This window comes from Amblyraja radiata, chromosome 14 (genome assembly GCF_010909765.2).
Source record: "Amblyraja radiata isolate CabotCenter1 chromosome 14, sAmbRad1.1.pri, whole genome shotgun sequence".
In the NCBI taxonomy this organism is placed as follows: Eukaryota; Metazoa; Chordata; class Chondrichthyes; order Rajiformes; family Rajidae; genus Amblyraja; species Amblyraja radiata.
Genome location: NC_045969.1, coordinates 16,679,727 through 16,695,423, shown reverse-complemented (window position 1 = coordinate 16,695,423; position 15,697 = coordinate 16,679,727).

The following is a 15,697-nucleotide window of genomic DNA, read 5'->3' as shown; positions in this document are numbered from 1 at the left end:
CTATGAAATATTAATTGCAGTGAATATTGAATTATGTAAATTTTATCTGTTTCATTACCATTCTACTGAGGTTTAATCGTCCTCAAAAGTAATCACTTTGACAATTTTATGACCAACTTTATTAACAACTTTCACCACCAAACTGAATTTATCTCGGTGTAATCTGCTATTTAAAAGACCGACTGTCTGAAGTATTTTTAACTACTAAAAACAAAAATACATCCTCCGGAGAGGTGAAGCGTTAGAATTTCATGCTAGCTAGGTTATGTCTCTAATTTAAAATTTGTGTTAATGTTACCGGATAAAACACTGCAAAGAACCACAACTTAGGGCTGGTTGTCTCAAAAATGTTTGCAACTGGAAAGTTTTATAAGTATTTATAATTCTAAAATGGGATCACTGACATCATTTCTAAAGCCATCACGTATGTCTGAATTATTTTTTGAAAACATGCTGTTTATATAGGACATGGGGGATGATAACAGGTTAAACCAGCTCCACCATCATCCTCTGCCCCCTATGCATTTTTGAGGAGCTCACACAATCCTACTCCACGCTTGGTTGCTCATTCTTTTGTAATTCCATTGCAGTTAAGTCATTACAAGCAATCAGAGTAAGCCCAGTGTGTAATTCCATATTTGGAAATGTCATGTGAGATGTCTACTGCCACATTTAAATAAAATAGACCAAATTGGCTGGCTGTAGCTAGATTTAATAACTGGCACTTTTCCAGAGCTTTGTAGGGAACAGAGGAAGGTTCTGCTTGTTGTAGCTTCTGACGATGATAGCCAACAGGTGCATTGTTTTCTTTTCCTCAAGGCACTGTTCCCACCACCCTTCCATCCCCCGAAATCAGATACCAGTGAAATTGTACTTTGATAGTTTACTCAGAGAAGTTTAGTCAGCCTGTTAAATAACTAGTGACATAATGAAGAAACTATGAAAATGAGTTGAAGCTGCTAGATTAATATATTATAGCTGCTGTGTTATCATATTGAAGTCACTATGAGCAATTCACATGGGTCACCTTTATTTACTGATGTCTATATTTTGTAAGGAAATGGAAGCTATCCTGTTTTTGACACATAATGAACGTTAAAGCATGAGTTGGATGTTTCAAAGAGGCAGATGTAAATCATCTAAAAATTAGATCACATTGTGCTGTTTATTTCAGTGCTACGGAACTGAAAATGGATTTAAGTACAATTCAGTCTAGTTTATTGTCACGTGTACCAATTTTCAGGACTGCTCTCTAGTTGTGGTAGGATGATTCAGTTGCCCGATAACAGCTGTGAAGAAAATGTCCCTGAATCTGGAGGTGTGCGTTTCACACTTCTATACCTTTTGCCTGATGGGAGAGGGGAGAAGAGGGAGTGGCCAAGGTGTGACTCGTCAGTTGATTATGCTGCTGGCCTTGCCGAGATATAAACGGAGTCAATGGAAAGGAGGTTTGTGTGATGGTCTGGTCTTTGTCCATATTACGCTGCAATTTCTTGCAGTCTTGGATAGAGCTGTTCCCAAACCAATTAGTGATGCATCCCGATAAAATGCTTTTAACCATGACAATCTCCATTTCTGGATGTTTTGCATCACTCCAGACACATCCTGGGAAACATCATGTTTATGTCGATGTTCTGCATATAAAATGATGTAATTCACTATCAACATTGCTTTTCAAACATCATAGGGGAAGTGACTGCCACTGAGTATTCAGAGGGTACTTGTTTTTTGCAACACAAACTCAGATTGTTTATCCCATCACCATCTTTCTGCTCACCAGGGTAAGTGTCATATATGAAAATTAAAAAATGCGTTTGCGGGAAATTGGAAGCGGAAAGAGAAAATGCTGGAAAAAAACCCAGCAGATAAGCACCATCTATGGATAGATAGTAATTGTGTGTTTTTTGTGGACGCTCTCCATAATGCCGCTTTACTATTGAGTCTCTCCAGCATTTACTTTTCTTATTTCTAAGTTCCATATTTACCCTTTATTCTACATCCCCTTCTCTGATCCTATATTTTCAACCCTCCCACCTCATGGCAAACTCCCCAAACCCTCTAAAAAACTCCCCGTCCCTCTAAAAGTGTTCCAAAAATATGTATAAATCCTAACCTGATAGAGAAGAATCCCATTTCTTCATTCAATGGTAGATTTGTATTTGGGTCTAGGAGATGTCTGACCAGTTTTGTACTCTGTTTAGTTCAGACATACTGCATAGAAACAAGTGCTTCAGCCCACCGAGTCCATGCAGACTATTGATCATCTGTTCACACTTATTCTATGTTATCTCATGTTCTCATCGACTCCCTACGCATTCTGGAAAATTTAGAGTCCAACTAATCTAAACCGACACGTTTTTGGGATGCGGGAGGAAACCGAAGCACTCGGAGAAAACCCACGCAGTCACAGTGAGAATGTACAAACTCCACACAAACTGCATCTGAGGTCAGATAGGGCAGCACTGTGACGCAGTGGTGCAGTTGCTGCCTCAACGCGCCAGAGACCCGGGTTCGATCCTGACTATGGGTGCCATAGAGTTTGTACGTTCACCGTGACCTGTGTGGGTTTTCTCCGGGATCTCTTATTTTCTCCCACACTCCAAAGATGTGCAGGTTTGTACCTTGATTGGCTTTTGTAAATTGTCCCTATTATAGTGCTAGTGTGTCAGATGATCATTGGCCGGCGCAGACTTAGATGGCCAAAGAGCCTGTTTCCACATTGTATCTCTGAAGTCTAAAATCTAAAAGTCAGGATCGTATTCGTCTGTTGCTGTGAGATAGTAGCTCTACCAACTGCCCCAGTGTTCTGCTCTTTCTTCAAAATGCAAACCAGTTTTCATAAATAGGCACATTTTATACACCTGTCATGAGAACTGATCTAACGTAGTAAGATGGTTATTGACATTGTGCATGCAATTCTCGCAATGCAAAAGCACACAATAACTTCCATTTGCTATAATCACCCAAAAACTGCAAGGAATAAGGCAGATGATGAACATAAAACAGTTCTTTATAATACTTAAATTGTTGCCAAGGTATAAAGTGTGCTTGGCACTGTCAGTATTGAGGTGTGAAGAGGGCTGTGAGCTATAGAGTTACATTTTTTTATGGCTGATTATTAAAAGATGGTAATCAAATTCTTTCTGGGTGCTGGCTGTGCTCCTCAAGCTTTTATGATATATAATAAAATAATCCTATTGGGACTTTCCTCTATTGCATGTAAACAGCAATTTTGGGTGTGGCAAGAAAGTTCCAAATTTGCCATGAATTTGAAGTGCTCCTAAGAACCTATCAAATAATAAAAGCCCTTGGTGAAAATGCCCTCAGTTACACATCTTCCTGTCAGAGTAACGTTACGTAATACCGTGCGTGCATTCTTCCTATGTTGCACTCTTTTTTCTTTTAGTCCCCAAATCCATACAACGTGCACCACTGGGTTTTCAGTCACATACGTTATGATATATGTAACAAATTTAAAAAGTCCACGCATGCGCAGGGGTTCCAGGCATGCGTAGGAGTTTTACTTACTGGTAAAGCTTGTCCTTGAACATGGTGGCAGCGGTGGTGCCTTAAAGAATAATTTTTCTGCCACAACCTGAAGCTCCCGGCTTGAACAGTTAGCAGCTAAGGGCTAGTGAAACTGTCAAGTGCCGTAGGATTGGTGAGTGAGCAGCATTTAAGGCACGGAAAATATTAAAACTGCCGGGAAACGACATGACTACCCAAAGGGTGAAGCAGACGGCCGTTCAGCAGCAAGCCGAGTGGAGTGCGGATGAGGAGACAGGCCACCAGCGGTCTAAGCAGATGACCACTGGTAGCACTCCACAGCACACTGCCGGTCCACCTCCCGTGAGCGGTATACTACCACCGACCCCATTCGCCGTCAACCGTGGGGTGATTGAGGGTTGGAAAGCATGGCGTCGGATGTAGGCAAACTACAGCGTGGTCGCACAGCTAGACAGGCAAACAGGCAAACACCAGCATACAGACAGCATTGTTTCTCCATACAATTGGCCCATCAGGACTGGAGATTTACCACAGTTTTGTGTTCGCCAACGACGAGGAGAGCCAAGAACTGGACCGATATCATTGGCGTGTTCGAGAGCTACGCCATTGGCGAGAAGAATGAGATCTATGAGCGATACCTCTTCAATAAGAGACAGCAAGAAGCAGGTGAGAACTTTGAATTGTTCCTCGCGAGCCCGAGAACACTAGCAAAGTCCTGTCATTTCTGCCAGTGCATGACGGACAGCTTGCTCCGTGACAAGATTGTGTTGGGCATTAGCGACTCACAGACGAGGAGACGCTTGCTGCAGGAAAGGAAGCTCACTCTCTACGGATGTATCGACATCTGCAAGAGTGCCGAGACTGCTGAGTCACATCTCCAAGCTTTCACCGGAGGTAGGTCTGCTGCTGCAGTCCACAAAATCAGACAGCAGAGCGGCAAGAGAGGCGCAGCTGTGCAATACCCACACAAGCAAAACAAGTGGACTAAGCTGAAGAAAAGCCAAGGCAAGCACAATCAAGAAGCGAAAGTGTGTAAGTATTGTGGCAAAGAGCATGCAATGGACAAACAGCAATGTCCAGCCTACGGACAGACGTGTAGGGCATGCGGCAGTCACAACCACTTTGCCAATGTGTGCAGAAAGGAGAAAGTACACAAAGTGGACAACCAGGCCGGAAGTGACACGAGCATTGAGAACATCGTTAGTATCACGCTCAGAATTAACATGGTGCGGCCTAGAGATGATGTCTACACATCGATGCTTGTCAATGGGAAGCAGGTTGACTTCCAAGTTGACAACGGAGCAAGTGTGAACAGAATGGAGTGGCTGGGCTTGTATACTCTAGAGTTTAGAAGGATGAGAGGCAATCTTATTGAAACATATTTTGATTTGATTCAATTTATTGTCATTGCACTTTTCAGTGCAACGAAATGGTTTAGCCTGCAGTCATAACATAGAATAAATAACAAACACTCAACACAGTTTAAGTCCCAAAGTCATTGTCTCTTCCCTCCTTGCTCTCCCTCTGCGCTGAGGCAATCCAAGCCTCCGATGTTGTGACCCTGCCGGATGATGGTAAGTCAGTCCCGCGGCTGAATCCGAGCTCCGCAAACGGGCCAGTTCAAACTCCGCGGCCCGGGGCGGTCGAAGCTGCCAGAGCTGCCGTCCTCCAGTCCAGCGGACGCAGCTGTAGTTGCGGGAGCTCCGGAAAACAGAACTCGAGCTCCCGATGATGTCGTCCACTGGCCCGCGGCCGAGCCTCCGAGGCTCCAAAGTCGGGTCGGAAGTTGGGTCGCACCGCAACCACAGCCCCGAAGTCGGACAGCCTCGTTGGTAAGTCCTGGCTCTGCCTCCGCAGCCTCGAGGTCGGTCGCAGTTGGAGGCCGCCAGCTCCGCGATAGGCCTCAGCGCAGACGGACACGGAGACGGGTGATACGGCAGGAAAGGTCGCATCCCCCCCCCGAAGGAAGAGTCAAAAAACATGTTACACCCACCCCCCCACACATACACAACTAAATAAACCGAAATAAACTGTAAAAACGGGATAAGAGAAAACAAAAAACAGAAAAGACAAAAGGACTGCAGGCGAGCCGCAGCTGCAAGGCAGCGCCGCCACTTCCGTTGATAAGATTATTAAGCGTTTGGACACGCTAGAGGCAGAAAACATGTCCCCGATGTTGGGGAAATCCAGAACCAGGGGCCACAGTTTAAGAATAAGGGATAAGCCATTTAGAACGGAGACGAGGAAACACTTTTTCTCACAGAGAGTTGTGAGTCTGTGGAATTTTCTGCCTCGGTGGAGGCCGGTTCTCTGGATATTTTCAAGAGAGAGCTAGATTGGGCTCTTAAAGATAGCAGAGTCAGGGGATATGGGGAGAAGGCAGGAACCGGGTGCTGATTGGGGATGATCAGCCATGATCACATTGAATGGCGGCGCTGGCTCGAAGAGCTGAATGGTCTACTCCTACACATATTGCCTATTGTCTATTGTCTATAAAACCAATTCTGAATTCAATCTACCAAATTGCATTGGATCCTATGGACCAGCTTCTCATGTAAGATCACATCAAAAGCTTTTCTGAAGTTAAGACTGCACTAACTGTACAGCACTCATCAATATATTTTATTATCTTTTGGAAGAACACAAATAATTTGGTAAGGAATTATAGCACTCATACACAGCCATGCTGACTGCCTTTCAGTAATCATTGCTTTTCCAAGTGTAAATTGACCCTGTCCCTCAGTTTTGTTTTGTAAGAACTGACCACTAATGTGTAATTTATAGGCCTGGAATTACCTTACCCCTAACACCATTCCTTGTCTGCAATGGCCTAATGTATTTGAAGTCTTCTAGGCATCTGGTACTTTACCTCAGTCCAGTGAAGATTTAAAAAACTATGTTAGGGTACTAGCCATCTCCTCTCTTTCCTCCCATACTAGTTTGGGAGGCACCTCATCAGGCCTTGTTTTTTTTCAAACTTTAACCTAGCTAAGACATCTTGTACCTCCTTTTTAGTTTTGATTAGTTCAGAGATACAGTGCGGAAGCAGGCCCTTCGGCCCACCGGGTCATCGCCAACCAGTGAACCCCGCACATTAACACTATCCTACACCCACTAGGGACAATTTTTACATTTACCAAGCCAAATAACCTACAAACCTGCACGTCTTTGGAGTGTGGGAGGAAACCGAAGATCTCAGAGAAAATCCACGCAGTTCACGGGGAGAACGTACAAACTCCGTACAGACAGCACCCGTAGTCAGGATCGAACCCGGGTCTCCAGCGCTGCATTCGCTGTAAGGCAGCAACTCTACTGCTGCGCCACTGTAACCATTTTCTACAAGTTTGTCCCTGCCTTCCCGAATTCCATTACAATAACCTTCTTAGTGAATCCAGGTGAAACATATTATTTTAGGACCTCATCTACAGTCTCTGGCTTCATGCACTAGTTATACTTTTGGTTTCCAATGGGTTCTACTCTTTCCCTGGTAACATTCTCTGGTGCCTTTAATACATTTACAAAATGCTTTGGGTCTTTTCGTTATCTTTATCCACGAGTTATATTGTGTGTCCCCTTCTCACATCCCCCCCCCCCCCCCTCCTCCCGCACCACCCCCCAAACAAAAGCCATGTACTTCTGTTGACACAATAGAGTGAAAGATGGTAATTTTTCCAATGTAACAATGACTTCTATAAGAATACATGGTCCTCTGTTCCAGTCACCACTAGACATTGGCTTAATGTTAATGCAGCTAAATTTACAGTAACATTAAAGCAGCTAAAACTGGTGGGAATGGAGATAATTTACTATCTCGGTAGCAATGTCTATAGAGCTATTTTCTACTCAACAGCTATCTCTGGCAACTACTGCTGTGCCATATTTGTCCAAGATGATTTATCCTGTCACAGACCATATTTTTGTTTTTAAAGATAAATTATGCAAGTTATTCTTGTATTATCTCTGTGAGTATTTAAGTACCAGAAGAATGAGACTGGATATTGGAGGAAACAGGATGGACAAGATCTTAAATGGTCTGGAAAAAGCATGCAAGCAAGAAGAGAGGTCAGAGAGTTAAAGAATCTCCAGCGATGCAGGAAAGCTACAATTTAAAAGTTAATCAGGGAAAACCTTTGAGTGCAGAGATAATTCAAGGTGCACTGGGAGTTAATGTTGCAGAGAAGAAACCATGCCTGAGGATAGGGATTACTTTATGTACGCGTTTGCTGGCCACATTATTAAATTTGCTTTAATTTGCTTGTCTTATGTAGTTTTGGACAACTCATCAAAGTTATAGATGTGAAAATGTATCCTTGTAATAATACAATTGGCTTCTTGTATATTTGCTCCACCCTAATTTAGAAGAAAAAGATGTGCTAGATTTTTTTTGATGCACGATTAGCATGGTCAGGGAATGAAACATTTTCCTCATTCAAAAAATTTTCTTTTCCTTCTTTTGTCAATCGGGATTTCTCTGTTCTTTAACTAACTTTAACTAAGGGCACATGCAAGTAACTTGTCGTAGCTGAAACTTTCTCATTTGCCTGAAGGTAGCTGATAGAGGCGTGGATGTATCCTTGTGTCTGTCTATTTTTTCCACAGCCTTGATGGGGCTTTGCACACTGATCAGATCAGATTGTGCTCAATCAAACCAATTGCTCACACTAGCCCTCGCTTCCCTTCCCTCTCCCCCCTCATGTTCTCCTCCCTCCTTCAACACCCATTCTCTTCCATTCCTCCTTGTCCCCTCAATGTTTATGCCTCTCCATATGCATCTCTCATGGCTGCATTCACCTTTCACAGCTCAGTGAAATCAATTTCATTGAAGGCTTGGAGTTTGTAACCATCCCGTGAGTCAGAGAGTGCCTTGATTTACAGCCTGAAATTGTAGGTCCTGAGGCACCAGCCCAAAGATTGTCTTTAGACTTTAGAGATACAGCGTGGAATCGGGCCCTTCAGCACACTGAGTCCATGGTGACCAGCAATCACCCCTTACACTCGCACAATTCTACACACTAGTGACAATTTTACCATCAACAGAAGCAAATTAACCTACCAATCTGCACCTCTTTGGAGTGCAAGAGGAAACTGGACACCTGGAGAAAACCCACACGGTCCCAGGGAGATTGTACACACTCCATACAGACAGCGCCTGTAGTCAGGATCAAACACGGGTCTCTGGAGCTGTAAGGCAGCAACTCTACCGCAGCACCACTGTGTTTCCCTAATGGAGATCTGATGGGCTTTAGTCAAACCAAATGGCTTCACAATCCTTTGAACTGTTTAAATGTCTTTGAATATCAGTAACTTTTAAAAACTGTTCAGATATATAAAACGTTCAAATAGTAACTTAAAATAATTCGCTGCCAGAAATTAATTAAAATATAAAGAAAAACCTGAAATAAAGAAAAATAAACTAATCATTTGCCTGCACTTGCCTTTTTAATCAGAACACAAGATTGTGGGGCCAGGTGGGAAGTGCAACCCAGGATATATGTGTTTTGCTGCTGGGCTCCTGTGCCCACACCTGACATCCAGCATGTCCCTGACATCCATGTTTCATTGTGCTGGCACAGGGGTCAGAGACAAGCTAACTCGCTCACTGTAGCTAGCCAGCTCCTCTGTATGGAATTGCTGACCCAGCAACAGTGTAATTCAGCTTGGCATCCCTCAGCTGTAACCCCAGCCTGGGGCAGAATCGCCATGGATGTGCATCCACCTCCATTAATTATTTGGCAGGGAGGGAAGGAAGGTTCACGATTATTCCCAAAATTGCCCGTGGGAGATTCAACGATTCAATTCAATGATTTCATGATACTTTATCGTCACATGTACCTAGGTTGAGTGAAATTTTTTCTTTTGCATACAACCTGGCAAAATCATCCAGCAGACCTCTCCCCAGGCAGTACCCGAGAGTTGCCACATTTCTGGTGCCGACAAAATTCACCAAACAGTCCTATCTTCTTCTGCTGCTAAGTGTGACCCCCAGACGGGTTCCACTTCATTCTCGGCTGACCTCGCAGCCCCCCCCCCCCCCCCCCCCCCCCCGCCCCCCCTTCATCTCAAACTCATCCAACTTTTTTCATTAATTGAGAATATTGAAATATAATTCTGTAGCTGATGGAAACCACCAGTTGTCGGATATCCAAAGGTGTTCACAAGACAGTTTAGCTGTAGTTATAACACTGGATAAGTTAAAGGTATTTTAGACTGATAGTTGTTTGTGTCTGGCTGCTCTTTTTCTTCCAAATAATCCAATTGGATTCTTTGCAAGATTTTTGGAACGTGTCTTATAAGCAGAGTTTCATATTCGTGCAGTTTAATAGTTTTAAAAGCTGCAGCAACAGGCTGTTGAACCATTTTGAAAATTCTGTAGGTTATTGTATTCCTTGGTAAAGGAGATCCATGGTGTGTTTTTTGAAGTGAATTAGTCAGAAGGTACCACTGGTAAGAAAACAACTAAAACCAGTTATACATGGCAGTTATGGAGATATGTTATTCTCATCATTTCATAATTGACAATGAGGGAGTTTTTATTGATGTTAATGTGGGGGCGTCTGTCTAGGCTGGGAAACAGGAAAGATGTCCGGTTTTTAGGTGGGAGGGAGTTAAATATTGTTCAATTACTAAAAAGTCTGTTCATGCCACTGATTTTAATATTATCAAACGCACATTATATCTTGTTGAAGAAGGAACTGCAGATGCTGGAAAATCGAAGGTAGACAAAAGTGCTGGAGAAACTCAGCGGGTGCAGCAGCATCTATGGAGCGAAGGAAATAGGCAACGTTTCGGGCCGAAACCCTCCTTCAGTCTGAAGAAGGGTTTCGGCCCGAAACGTTGCCTATTTCCTTCGCTCCATAGATGCTGCTGCATATTCTATCTTTTCAGATTTGATGGTAAATGCATTTTACAAACAAGTTTTCATTTCCCCACCCTTCTTGTTTTGCAATTAGCCCCAGTTCCATTTGGAACTGGCTCGTTAAGTTTTCAGAAACCTTCAATACTGTTATGCTGAGTTCTTGCTCTATCTACAAGTCAGGACTAGTTTAAAAGTCTCCTTCCAGAAGAGAGTGAACGGCTCTTATTGTGACTACGAGGAGCTCATTTTAACTGGACTCCTCCAAGCGAGCGAAACTGAGTCATTGAAAGGAATTGTGTTCAAGTAGCAGTGGAGACGATTTGAATTTAGATAGTGGAAGCCCACACCCTCTTTATCAAAGCTACTTTCATAACTTTTACTTAATCCATACCACACCATGTACCTGTGAAGTAACACATGAGAAATATCAACTTTTCCTTTGACAAGTATCAGCGGCAACAACATTTTTAAAGAAAGAAACCTCAAAATATGCTCTCAGGCATATTCTGTACACCGGGACCTCTGGTGGTTTGCGTGAGAGAGTAAGCCCACTCAGCATGTGGAGGAATGGTGTTTCCAGTTAATAAAATCCATTGTTTTTAAGCTGTGTTAAAGGAGACAGGAAACCAGCCTAATTCCAGCCTCATTACATTGCCCTACTGGCTGAAGTTCAGCTTTTTGTAATGACACTGCTGTAATGTATTGCTTGTTTTAACCATTACACTGTATTTAAATTTTTGCCATTTCCAGATGGCCTGCTGACTTTCTCAAAACCTGAATTTTTAAATTTTTTTTTTTAATGTGAAAGAATTTTTTTCCCCACAAAATAAAATCCATGTTTCCAGGAGCTGTTAGCTTTTTGGATTGGATTTTTCCCCCCATTGATGGGTGGCATTGTAGCTTAATCGTCAATGAACTGATTTCTTGTTCCTGACACATCCTATGCAATTAGGCACAAACTGAAAGAGCAGATTAACTGCACCTGCTGGCTCATGAAACTATCTGATTGTTTCAAAAATAGGAAATAATGGACACATAAAAGCTGTTACTTTTTGCAGCACAGTTTGGCTTTGTGCTTGTAGGTTTTTTTGCGTGTGGCCAAGGCATTCTTGACTTCATTTTGTAGTTTTCCTTAATCATAGAAAATTGCTGCAAAGAAGGCCATTTGGCCCGTTGTGGCTATCGTGAGCAAATAAAAATAGCTTATTAGGCATTTCTAATATCTTGGCTCTCGACGAATACTCTTGTAGGATCCAGTCTTATACAGGGTTGACCTCACACATCGAGTCCTCTTGGCTTCCGCATTTTAAAGTTTTCTAGATAGCAACCGATTTAGCACAAAATAAGGAGTTGAGAGCAAAATTTTGATGATAAATTTATGTCTATGTGCCAGCTAGAAAAATATATATACTAGAAAAGATATTTATATATATATCTCTAGCTGGCACATAGTCATAAGTTTCTCATCAAAATAAAGTTCTATTTTTGCTCCCAATTCCAGAAAAGCCATTGATAGGATAAAAATATGCAAGTGTGCAGCTTTTCCCTTACACTGTGAGTTTACCAAAGCTTTTGTCATCCACCAACTTCAATTTGATGATGCCTCCTGTACTAGTTTCAAGTAGACTCAGAGTTTGGTGTCAGAAGAGGAGCAAATTCACAGCGGCTTCGAAATATCACCCCCAACTCTTTGAAAAGGGAAGCTCTCTCCCCCTACTCCAGTCTGAAGAAGGGTCCTGACTCAAAACATCACCTATCCATTACCTCCCTAAATGCTGCTGAATTTCTCCAGCACTTTGTGTTTTGCTCAAGATTCCAGTGTCTGCATTTTCTTGCATCCCCCTGGAAATATCTGTTGATTATTACCCTTTTCTTTTGGAAGTCCATTGGTGACAATTGTCAGCCATTTAGATCTTCAGCCCCCAGCATCAGGCAAGGAAACACCCAGGATGCTCATCCAGTTACATGAATAACACTTTTGCGGAGAGTAAACTAGGAAGATAAAGCACCATTAATTATTATGTTGGAGTTTCCAAGATAATGTTCAGAGCATAGGAGTTAAACTAAAGAAGAAACTGAAAATACCCCAACTAATGTCTTCAAATACATTGTCAGCCTTTACATTTTAAAAGTGTAATCTTGGAAAATTCTAATCTACAGTTTTTAAATTGCTTTCTTTGAGCCAAAAAGAGTTTTATCATTAGTTATATTTTACATCATTCAGATTCAGATTCAGATTCAACTTTAATTGCCATTGTCAGTGTACAGTACAGAGACAACAAGATGCAGTTAGCATCTCCCTGGAAGAGCGACATAGAATATGATTTCAATTAATAAATCTATTTACATGCATACAGTCATAGTGTTTTTCCTGTGGGAGGAGTGTCCGGGGGGGGGGGGGGGGGGGGGGGGGGGGGTGATTGGCAGTCACCGAGGTACATTGTTGAGTAGTGTGACCGCCGTAGGGAAGAAGCTGTTCCTGGACCTGCTGGTCCGGCAACGGAGAGACCTGTAGCGCCTCCCGGATGGTAGGAGGGTAAACAGTCCATGGTTGGGGTGAGAGCAGTCCTTGGCGATGCTGAGCGCCCTTCGCAGACAACGCTTGCTTTGGACAGACTCAATGGAGGGGAGCGAGGAACCGGTGATGCGTTGGGCAATTTTCACCACCCTCTGCAGTGCTTTCCAGTCGGAGACAGAGCAGTTGCCATACCATACTGTGATACAGTTGGTAAGAATGCTCTCGATGGTGCAGCGGTAGAAGTTCACCAGAATCTGAGGAGACAGATGGACCTTCTTCAGTCTCCTCAGAAGATCAGCAGAACATTGGAGCTGTGGATTTCCATCATTGGTAAGTAATTAGCATCAGCGTGAGAAAGCAGTAAAACTCCTGAACATTACACTGGCTAAGAATGCAGTCTAGTGTTGCCTGTGAGGAACCAAGAACCATTGGGAGCAAAGTCAGGATGTACACCTTTAATTGTACATGTTGATCTTTTCTATCCATTCCATGTTGTAATGACAGTGAATGCTAACATTTCAGCTGTCATTACATCCCCTAAGTCCCCACTGTAGAAGCTCTGAACACGCACAGTCTTTATTTTAGCATCTGCACTCTGCTCAACAAATTGTAAAATGAATGTATCTACACAAATAAAATCTTCAAGAATGTAAACAAGACATCGTTTTTTTTTTGTTGACATCCAATTATCTAGGGTGACTGTTATTTTTGAGATGATATTTATTATTTATTCACCTACTGTCACAGATGTTTGTGTCCTTCCTATTTTCCTTACTATTTCTGATAGGCTGCTTCATTTAACTTCCTGGCGTGGAGAGAGACCAGTAATAAACCTGTGACTCACAGACAGATTTTGGGCATATACAGGCTGAAGTTCGAAAATGCTCACATTTTCTGAGTAGGCTAATAAGTATTTTTACTTAATGAGTCCAGTGGTAAATTCCACATCATCGTGAAGAATTACAAGTGGTCATCTGACTTCCGTAGCTCATTCCATAAGATTTAAGGATGGTAATAATTTTTTCATGTCCTTTCTTAGTAGAACAGGAATCCAGTTTTATTGTTGTGGGTGGGAGGCAGCCAACTGTGTGATTTATTTTCTGTTGTGCAGTGCATCACTGGTGATGTTGAAAGACAGCTTACACTATAAAATTGACAACAATTTTCCAACTATTTAATCAATTTTTGATGATCTATTGGGTTGCCTTTTTTTTTGCCGTGGATGAAGTGTTCTCTTACCTTTGTTTGTTCATGCAGAACATCAGCAGAACATCGGAACTGTGGATTTCCAAATGGAAAATGACAGTGCATTTGTCCCTTTCTTCATCTCTTCTGACAGTTGAAATCTGCCTACCTTTAGTTCCAGACTGTGCAGTACGTTGTGAGGAAACCCACATACTTCAATGCTTAGAGGTAGAAATAATCTATCTATATCTATCTATCTATCTATCTATCTATCTATCTGTCTGTCTGTCTGTCTGTCTGTCTGTCTGTCTGTCTGTCTGTCTGTCTGTCTGTCTGTCTGTCTGTCTGTCTATCTATCTAATATATAAAAGTCTGTGCCTGTCGCCTGCGGTCCGTCCGGCTGCCTTTCTGCCTTTTGATTCGTTTCCATCGTGTGATGTCACAATGCCCAATGCTCGCAGATGTCCAATCGCAATGCCCAATGCTCGCAGATGTCCAATCGGAATGGATCCATTTACATGTACGGCTTCCGACTGCATTTCTTCCTTTGATTCACTGCAACTCCGAAACCAGACGCAGAATCGCCGACATCTTTTCCATTTCGGTAGAGATTTCACTTTTCTTACTAAGTATCCACTCCTCGTTACATTTAGTCGTGTTTAAGTACACGTTTTTAATCAAATCCTTCCCCCCCCCCCCCCCAATATTTCAAAAATAAACTGGCTTCTCACCCATAGAATCAGCACCAGCCCCAGCCCCTGGTGAACGTTCCAACGTGTGATGTCACAATGCCCGATGTTCACAGATGTCCAATCGGAATGGATTCATTTACATATGCCTTTGCAGGAGCCCCAGCCAATGGTGAACGTTCCATCGTGTGATGTCACAATGCCCAATGTTCACATATGTCCAATCGGAACTTAAGAGGGAGTTAGATGTGGCCCTTGTGGCTAAAGGGATCAGGGGGTATGGAGAGAAGGCAGGTACAGGATACTGAGTTGGATGATCAGCCATGATCATATTGAATGGTGATGCAGGCTCAAAGGGCCGAATGGCCTACTCCTGCACTTAATTTCTATGTTTCTATGTTTCCCTCTCCTCACCCCCTCCCTCTCCCACCCATCCCTCTCTCCCCCACCCCCCTTCCCTCTCTACCCCACCCCCTTCCCTCTCTCCCCCCGCCCCCTTCGCCCTACCCCTCTGTCCCTCTTCCACCACTCCCCCTACCCCTCCCTCCCCACTCTTCCACTTCTCTCCCCTTACCCCACCACTCTCCCTCCCCCACCCCTCTCTCTTCCCCTCCCTTTCCCTCTCTCCCCCACCCTTTCCTCCTACACCTCTGTTCCTCTTCCACCACTCCCCCGTCCCTCTTCCACCACTCCAGCGACCCCTCTACCCCTCCCTCCCTCCCCACTCTTGCACTTCTCTCCCCCTTCTCTCCTCCCCCCTCCTTCTCCTCCCCCTCCCTCTCCTCACCCCTCTCCCTCTCCCATCCCTCTCTCCCCCACCCCCCTTCCCTCTCTACCCCACGCCCTTCCCTCTCTCCCCCCACCCCCTTCCCCTATCCCTCTGTCCGTCTTCCATCACTCCCCCTACCCCTCTCCTCCTCCCTCCCCACTCTTCCACTTCTC